The sequence below is a fragment of the Ascaphus truei genome, chromosome 2 (genome assembly GCF_040206685.1).
Source record: "Ascaphus truei isolate aAscTru1 chromosome 2, aAscTru1.hap1, whole genome shotgun sequence".
Classification (NCBI taxonomy): Eukaryota; Metazoa; Chordata; class Amphibia; order Anura; family Ascaphidae; genus Ascaphus; species Ascaphus truei.
The window spans coordinates 154456148-154465784 of NC_134484.1; positions in this window are offsets into that span (position 1 = coordinate 154456148).

Sequence of the window (9637 nt, forward strand, 5' to 3'; positions counted from 1 at the left end):
GGAGAATATTTTTTTTGTTGGTGCACACTCTAGAAAGTACGAAAGGTGGCTATAAAGGCGAACAACACCTGTTGTTGGCCTATATTGCCACCTTCTTTACTTTTTAGAGTGTGCACCAACAAAAAGGATTCCTGTTCTCTCTACCTATACCCTAGCTAATTACATTTTGATCCTCAGGTGGCACCTCTATTCAATTCCAGAAAATGTTATACTATATTTATTGTAAAAGGGAGCATCCCTCCTCCCCCTTCCCAATTCAGCTACCAGACAGTAGATAAGCAAGATTTTCTGATAGAGATCTGCTTAGATGTGCATGGCATTGTCTATTGAATACCCTCAATTATTTATAGCTTCTTAAGCTTTTATGAAGAATTGGTTAGCATACACTATAATTGTTTTCTGATAACTTTCGAAAGCATTTTTATGCAAATGTTTGATTAAGTGCAATACAAACATTAATTGTAAAACACTTGATTGTGGAATAATTAACACACACACACACACACACACACACACACACACACACACACACACACACACACACACACACACACACACACACACATTATATATGCACACACCTTTATATATAAAGGTTGCAGACCTGTCTAAGACATGCAAATGAACATACAGTAATATTTACAGTTGCTTTATGCTTTACTGTGGAGGGTTTTTGTCACTTTTTTTTACCCACCATCACCTTAATAGTAGTGGTGATTAACTAGTCTAGTCTCAAACCTGCTTTGCCATTAAGACCAACCTCACACTGATGATACCCATCAAGGTTGAAACATGTCTGTGAGTGGGTTTAATGGCTTTGCATCTCATCCCAGCCTCTGTCTAAAATCTGTGTTTAAAACAGCATGCATTGGCTTGAGGATTGGCTTGTGTAATACGAGCTTGAGACAAAATGTGGCACTGAGTGCTCATTTGCATGTCATTTCCCAGAATCCCTTGCTGCAGTGGAAGCGCTTTATGCTGGGTGACAATGGGGAAAGACAGGGTTGCAGACCTGTCTAAGACATGCAAATGAACATACAGTAATATTTACAGTTGCTATATATATATATATATATATATATATATATATATATATATATATATATATAATGAGAGAGCAAAAAAGCCCCACAACAAAGCACTCTATTATACCGTGGTAGTACATATATCAAAACATCTTTATTGAATAGCTGTCACAAAACACAAATAAAAGAAAGGGCAGAGAAAAGTTTAAAACAAGGCATGGATCCCTTGTACGTAGGTTTTGACACAAACCTCCAAAATCAATTCCACAATAGGAAAATAACCGTCTCAAATCAGCTTCTCGGCCTTTTGGCTAAGATCAAGTGTAGGGTCTGTCCTGTGAAAGATAGACCCACTCTGGCTGCACTTGTTCCTCTGGTCATGGCCTGAGAACGCGGATGCAAAGTAGCCCGGGCATTTTTAATCTTGCACCACCAGGCGTGGAAAACCTGGTGGAGTATCACTTGCTGCACTGTGGATGGCTGTTTTGGACGTGCGGCCTCCACTTACAAGCACTTGATGAGCATAGATGATTTTGCACCGTCCCCTATTTTTCCCGCACTTGGCCCCCCTTATTGTCTTCCGCTGAGGGGACAAGCCAATTATTTTTGTCACTGCCTGGCCTTGCACGGGGCCAGGCGTGCAATCGTGCACATTTTTTATGTTGTACGTTTGAGTACCTCCTGCACTGCATTGCACAGAACACCGGAGCACTCGCACCATGAATTTGTTTTGTTTGGTGTTGGGTTATCGTCACCCCTTTCTTCGGAGAGTAAAGACTGAGTGCTGGCTAGTGATCGCCATCCCTTCGGGGGAAGATTGCGGTGGGTTAGTAGGCGTCAGCCGAACACCTGAAAGACTTGGACCCTCCTGCTGCGCCTACTGCACGGGGAGGGAACGAGATGGACGTCGGAGTCTCCGGACGAAGACGTCGCTGTAACAACGGGACTCTTTGCTTTGGCTGAAGAGGACTGTCACTGGCATGGACTGGCCTACTCTCCGGAGTTGACTTGTCACAAGTGGCGCGCACCTGATCTCACTGCATGGATCACGAGCACGGTTTTTGAGGTGGAATCACTTTTTTTCACCACCCGGGCTACAAAAAAAAAAAAAGCTGTCTGTGGGTGGTTTTCTGGGTATGCACCTTAACCCTGGCTGTGCTCAAAGCTGTGACCATGCAGCAAGCTTAAGCCTATAGGGAACCATGTTAAAAATGGTTTTTGAGGCAAAACGTGGCACTGTGTGCTCATTTGCATGTCATTTCCCCGAATCCCTTGCTGCAGTGGAAGTGTTGTATGCTGGGTGATAATGGTGAAAGGTGGGGTTGCAGACCTGCCTAAGACATGCAGATGAGCATACAGATGTATTTGCATATTTGCTTTCCTGTGGAGGGTTTTTGTCACTTTTTTTTACTCACCATAACTTAACTCAGTATTGTATGTGTATGTGTATGTGTATGTGTATGTGTATGTGTATGTGTATGTGTATGTGTATGTGTATGTGTATGTGTATGTGTATGTGTATGTGTATGTGTATGTGTATGTGTATGTGTATGTGTATGTGTATGTGTATGTGTATGTGTATGTGTATGTGTATGTGTATGTGTACAGTATGTATATATGTATATATATATATATATGTATATATGTATATGTATATGTATATATATATATATATATAATATATATATATATATATATATATACATGTAGAGGTATCAGTACCGTGTTAGCCGAGCTTCAATAATCAAAAAATAAATAGATGATACCGTTCTGTGGCTAACGAAATGCTTTTATTTGTGCAAGCTTTCGAGATACAGTACACTGATCGCTTCTTCCGGCGATGTTACAATGAATGAAGCAAAAGGTATACTTAAAAACAGTGTCTCTTGGAATGTTATCTGTGCTGTTCCTTCCCCCGGTGTGGATGTGTTTTATGGCTAGAGGTGTCAAAAGGTTACTGTGAAAGCAAGTGAAGAAAGAGTGTGTATGTGTATCAGTGTGAATAAAAATTAATGGAGAGCCCACAGTATATACAGTGCTTTACACAAAGTGTGTGTGGAGTGGGAGTGGATATAAATGGTGTGGGTGGGTGTGGAAATGTGAGAGTTTGTAGCACAACTAAAAGTGTGTGTGGATACTAAGTGGTCCCTATTGGTGTATAGGGATGGAAAAACAAGGAGTATTAGTATGTGTGAGAGACAGCTGTGTGTGCATACATATAGCACAGTATGTAGAGACATGGCCTTTAGCGCTCATGGGACGAGAGTTCACTAGTGTCAGTAATGACTCATAAAATTTCGATCTCTGTTTAGGCCACTGCTAAGTGTCCCGAACAGTTGCATAAATTTGTATTCATGCAACCGTCTCTCTTTCGGGGTTTTAAGATTACCTTTGAGTATGGCAACCCTCAGATCGTTCATCTTATGGCCAGAGTCAGAGAAATGTTCACCGACAGGACTGTCTCTTGTTCCGCGTGTGATGCTGTGGCGATGCAGGTTCATTCTCTTGTTTAGCCTCTGCCCCATCTTACCTATGTAGTAGCAGCCTCCTGGGCATTTCATGCACATGATGAGGTACACGACATTGCTGGAGGAACAGGTGAACCTTCCTCTGATTTTGTATTCCCGATTCCTGTGTGGTATTTGTCTCTCTTTCGGGGTTTTAAGATTACCTTTGAGTATGGCAACCCTCAGATCGTTCATCTTATGGCCAGAGTCAGAGAAATGTTCACCGACAGGACTGTCTCTTGTTCCGCGTGTGATGCTGTGGCGATGCAGGTTCATTCTCTTGTTTAGCCTCTGCCCCATCTTACCTATGTAGTAGCAGCCTCCTGGGCATTTCATGCACATGATGAGGTACACGACATTGCTGGAGGAACAGGTGAACCTTCCTCTGATTTTGTATTCCCGATTCCTGTGTGGTATTTGTCTCTCTTTCGGGGTTTTAAGATTACCTTTGAGTATGGCAACCTTCAGATCGTTCATCTTATGGCCAGAGTCAGAGAAATGTTCGCCAACAGGACTGTCTCTTGTATACACAATACACCAATAGGGACCACTTAGTATCCACACACACTTTTAGTTGTGCTACAAACTCTCACATTTCCACACCCACCCACACCATTTATATCCACTCCCACTCCACACATACCTTGTGTAAAGCACTGTATATACTGTGGGCTCTCCATTAATTTTTATTCACACTGATACACATACACACTCTTTCTTCACTTGCTTTCACAGTAATCTTTTGACACCTCTAGCCATAAAACACATCCACACCGGGGGAAGGAACAGCACAGATAACATTCCAAGAGACACTGTTTTTAAGTATACCTTTTGCTTCATTCATTGTAACATCGCCGGAAGAAGAGATCAGTGTATCTCGAAAGCTCGCACAAATAAAAGCATTTCTCGTTAGCCACAGAACGTTATCATCTATTTATTTTTGATTATATATATATATATATAGATATATAGATATATATATATATATCTATATATCTATATATATATATATATATATATATATATATATATATATAATATATATATATATATATGTATATGTATATATGTATTTGTATATGTATATATGTATATATGTATATATATATATATATATATATATATATATATGTACAGTGTTCGACAAATCACCCAAAAATCTACTCGCCCAACCAAAAAATCTACTCGCCACCTAGTCCCGCCCCCAACCCCACCCTAGTCAACAACATTCGTTTTTGACATTAATTTATTTATTGTATTACATTATACTTCAATTAGTCCTTGTTACGTGTGTGTGTGTGTAAATGTTCCTGAACCCCATAACCAGTGCCTGGACGCCCCCACATCACAAAATCTAAAGCAGCAATCCCGCCTGGGATCTTACTGATCCGCAGTCCCTCAATGTCCAGGTACCCTCATTCCCGCAATGTTATTCATTGGAGGGGAGGTGTTCCCTACCTGTCTTCTCGGTTAGGGGGGGTTCCGATGTCTTCCATGTGAAGGTTGAGTCAGATCTGGAAGAAAGCAGTATAGGTTATTTCAGTGAAGTATAGGGCAGTTAAGATATATAGGGTAAATAAGAGATCCAGAGTGTGAGAGAGAGACAGTGGGTGAGAGAGAGACACACACACACACACAAACAAAGAGACAGAGAGAGAGAGAGAGAGAGAGAGAGAGAGAGAGAGAGAGAGAGAGAGAGAGAGAGAGAGAGAGAGAGAGAGAAAGAGAGAGAAACACACACACAAAGAGAGAGACACACTCACACACACACACACACAGAGAGAGAGAGAGAGAGAGAGAGAGACACAGAGAGAGAGAGAGAGAGAGAGAGAGACACAGAGAGAGAGAGACAGAGAGAGAGACAGACACAGAGAGAGAGACACACACACAGAGAGAGAATCACAGAGATAGAGAGACAAAGAGAGATAGAGAGACACAGAGAGATAGAGAGATAGAGAGACACAGAGAGATAGAGAGACACAGAGAGATAGAGACACACACACACAGAGAGACACACACACACACACACACACACAGAGAGACACACTCACACACACAGAGAGAGAGAGAGAGAGAGACACACACAGAGCAAGAGAGAGAGAGACACACACAGAGAGAGAGAGACAGAGAGAGAGAGAGAGAGACACAGAGAGAGAGAGACACACACACACACACAGAGAGAATCACAGAGATAGAGAGACACAGAGAGATAGAGAGACACAGAGAGATAGAGATATAGAGAGACACAGAGAGATAGAGAGATAGAGAGACACAGAGAGATAGAGAGACACAGAGAGATAGAGACACACACACACAGAGAGACACACACACACACACACACACACACACAGAGAGACACACTCACACACACACACACAGAGAGAGAGAGAGAGAGACACACACAGAGCAAGAGAGAGAGAGACACACACAGAGAGAGAGAGACACAGAGAGAGAGAGAGAGACACACAGAGAGAGAGACACACACACACAGAGAGAGAATCACAGAGATAGAGAGACACAGAGAGATAGAGAGACACAGAGAGATAGAGATATAGAGAGACACAGAGAGATAGAGAGACACAGAGAGATAGAGAGACAATGAGAGACACAGAGAGATAGAGAGACAAAGACAGAGAGAGTGCGACAGAGAAAGGGTGACAGGGAGAGGGCGACAGGGAAAGGGTGACACAGGGAGAGGGTGACACAGGGAGAGGGTGACACAGGGAGAGGGTGACACGGAGAGGGTGACACAGGAAGAGGGTGACACAAGGAGAGGGTGAGAGGGTGACACACTCACAGACACACACACTCACAGACTCTCACACACACTCACAGACAGACACAAACACTCAGACACAAACACTCACAGACTCAAACACACACACACACACGACACTCACACATGGCACTCACAGATGACACTCACAGATGACACTCACAGACGACACTCACAGATGACACTCACAGATGACACTCACAGACGACACTCAGACGACACTCACAGACAGACACTCACAGACAGACACACACAGACAGACACACACAGACAGACAGATACACACACACACACCCAAACTCACAGACACACACTCTCAACACACACACACTCAGACACACACACTCAGACACACACACTCAGACACACACTCAGACACACACTCAGACACACACTCACAGACACTCACACACAGACACTCACACACAGACACTCACACACAGACACTCACACACAGACACTCACACACAGACACTCACAGACACACCCACACACACCCACACACAGACACACACAGACACACACACAAACACACACACTCACACACACACAGACACTGACACACAAACACTCACAGACAAACACTCACAGACAAACACACACTCATACACACAAACACACACACACACCCACCCACACTCACAGGCACACACCCACTCATACACACAAACACACACCCACACTCACAGGCACACACCCACTCATACACACAAACACACACACATACCCACACTCACAGACACACACACACACTCACACTCAAAGACACACACATCCACACAGACACACACACCCAAACTCACACACCCAAACTCACACACCCAAACTCACACACCCAAACTCACAGACACACACTCACAGACACACACTCACAGACACACACTCACAGACACAAACTCACAGACACACACTCACAGACACACACTCACAGACACACACTCACAGAAACACACTCACAGACACACACTCACAGACACACACTCACAGACACACATTCACAGACACTAACTCACAGACACTCAATCACAGACACTCCCTTACAGACACACCCTCACAGACACACACACACACACACACACACACACACACACACACACACACACACACACACACAAAATCACACATTCACTGGGTTGGTGACTGGGTTGGTATTCATTGGAAGGGAGGGGGCCTACCTGTTCCTCCAGGGCCTGCTTGTCCTCCACATGCTGCTCCACATGCCAGGGGATAGAGCAGGAGTTGCGGGAGGATCGGGGGCCAGAGGGGGGATGGGGGGGCCAGCGGGGGAATGGGGGGCCAGCGGGAGGGTGGGGGGACCAGCGGGAGGATCGAGGGGCCAGCGGGAGGATCGGGGGGGGCAGCGGGAGGATCGAGGGGACAGCGGGAGGATCAGGGGTTCTGCGGGGGGGTCGAGGTGCCAGCGGGAGGATCTGGTGGCCAGCGGGAGGATCGGGGGGCCAGCGGGAGGATCAGGGGGGCCAGCGGGAGGATCGGGGGGCAGCAGGAGGATCGGGGGCCAGCGGAGGGGTTGGGGGGCCAGCGGGAGCATCGGGGGGCCAGCCGGACAGACGCACGGCCACCAACCTCCCCGATGGGAAACGTGTCAAGCCGCGTGTGCGCCCAGGCTGCAGCCAGGAGGGGTGTCAGGGGGAGGTCGGGCATTAGTTGCGAAGGTGGGATCGGTGAGCAGGGAACACAAACCTCCCTGATGGGAAACGTGGCCGGGAACTCCACGTGCCGCCCCCCCCTCCAGCGCGTGCGCGCGCACCCCCCCTCCAGCACGTGCGCGCGCACCCCCCTCGCGCCCAGACTGCTTCCCTTCTTCCCCGCTCCTATTACCCTGCCCGCGAGGGTGCCAAAGGAGCATGGGACGGAGGGGAAGCGCCTACCTTGTCATCCAGCCCTGGGCAGCAAGCGGGGTGGGGTGGGGGTTGCCTCTTCCTCGCGGCAGGCCAATCAAAAAAAAATTTGGCTCGAGCAGGGGAAATTCATAGAGCCGCAGCAGCGGCCTAAATCCCCTCGCCAGCGGCCTAAATCCACACGCCACGGGCATGTGGATATCATTAATTGTCGAACACTATATATATATATATATATATATATATATATATATATGTATATACAGTGTTCGACAAACCTATACATTTGCACGCCCCGGGCGAGTGGATTTAACATCGTGGCGAGCTTCTATTGGCCCAAGAAGCACACGTGTGGTACTAGGTGGCGAGTAGATTTTTTTGTTTGGCGAGTAGATTTTTTGGTTATTTGTCGACCACTGTGCGTATATATATATATATATATATATATATATATATACAGTGGTCGACAAATCACCCAAAAATCTACTCGCCGAACAAAAAAATCTACTCGCCACCTAGTCCCGCCCCTAGCCCTACCCTAGTCCCGCCCCCAGCCCTGCCCTCGCCCCGCCCCTAGTCCCACCCCCAAGCCTGCTTTAAAAAAAAAGAATAACATTCGTTTTTTACATAATTTTATTTATTGTATTACATTATACTACAATTAGTCCTTGTTACGCGTGTGTGTGTGTGTGTGTGTGTGTGTGTGTGTGTGTGTGTGTGTGTGTGTGTGTGTGTGTGTGTGTGTGTGTGTGTGTGTGTGTGTGTGTGTGTGTGTGTGTGTGTCGGATTAAGAAAAAAAAGCCAGATATGAATGACTAGTTTCCTGCACCCTTTAACCAGTGTCTGGATGCCCCCGCTTAGCAATAACTAAAGCAGCAATCCCACCTGGGATCTTACCTGATCCGCAGTCCCTCAATGTCCAGGTACCTTCATTCCCGCAATGTTATAAGTTGGAGGGGAGGTGTTCCCTACCTGTCTTCTGAGTTTGGGGGGGATTCCGATGTCTCCCATGTGAAGCTTGAGTGAGATATGGAAAAAAGTATAGGTTATTTCGATGTAGGTATAGGGCAATTAAGATATAGAGGGTAAATAAGATATCCAGAGAGTGAGACAGTGAGAACGTGAGAGACAGAGAGAGCATGAGAGAGAGCGAGAGACAGAGAGAGCATGAGAGAGAGCGAGAGACAGAGAGCGTGAGAGAGAGAGAGAGAGAGACAGAGAGAATGTGAGACAGAGAGAGCGTGAGAGAGTGCGAGAGACAGAGAGAGCGTGAGAGAGAGTGTGAGAGAGCGTGAGAGAGAGCGTGAGAGAGAGCATGAGAGAGAGCGTGAGAGAGAGCGTGAGAGAGCCCGTGAGAGAGAGCGTGAGAGAGAGAGAGCGAGAGACAGAGAGAGAGCGAGAGACAGAGAGAGCGCGAGAGACAGAGAGAGAGCGAGATACAGAGAGACAGAGAGACCGAGAGACCGAGAG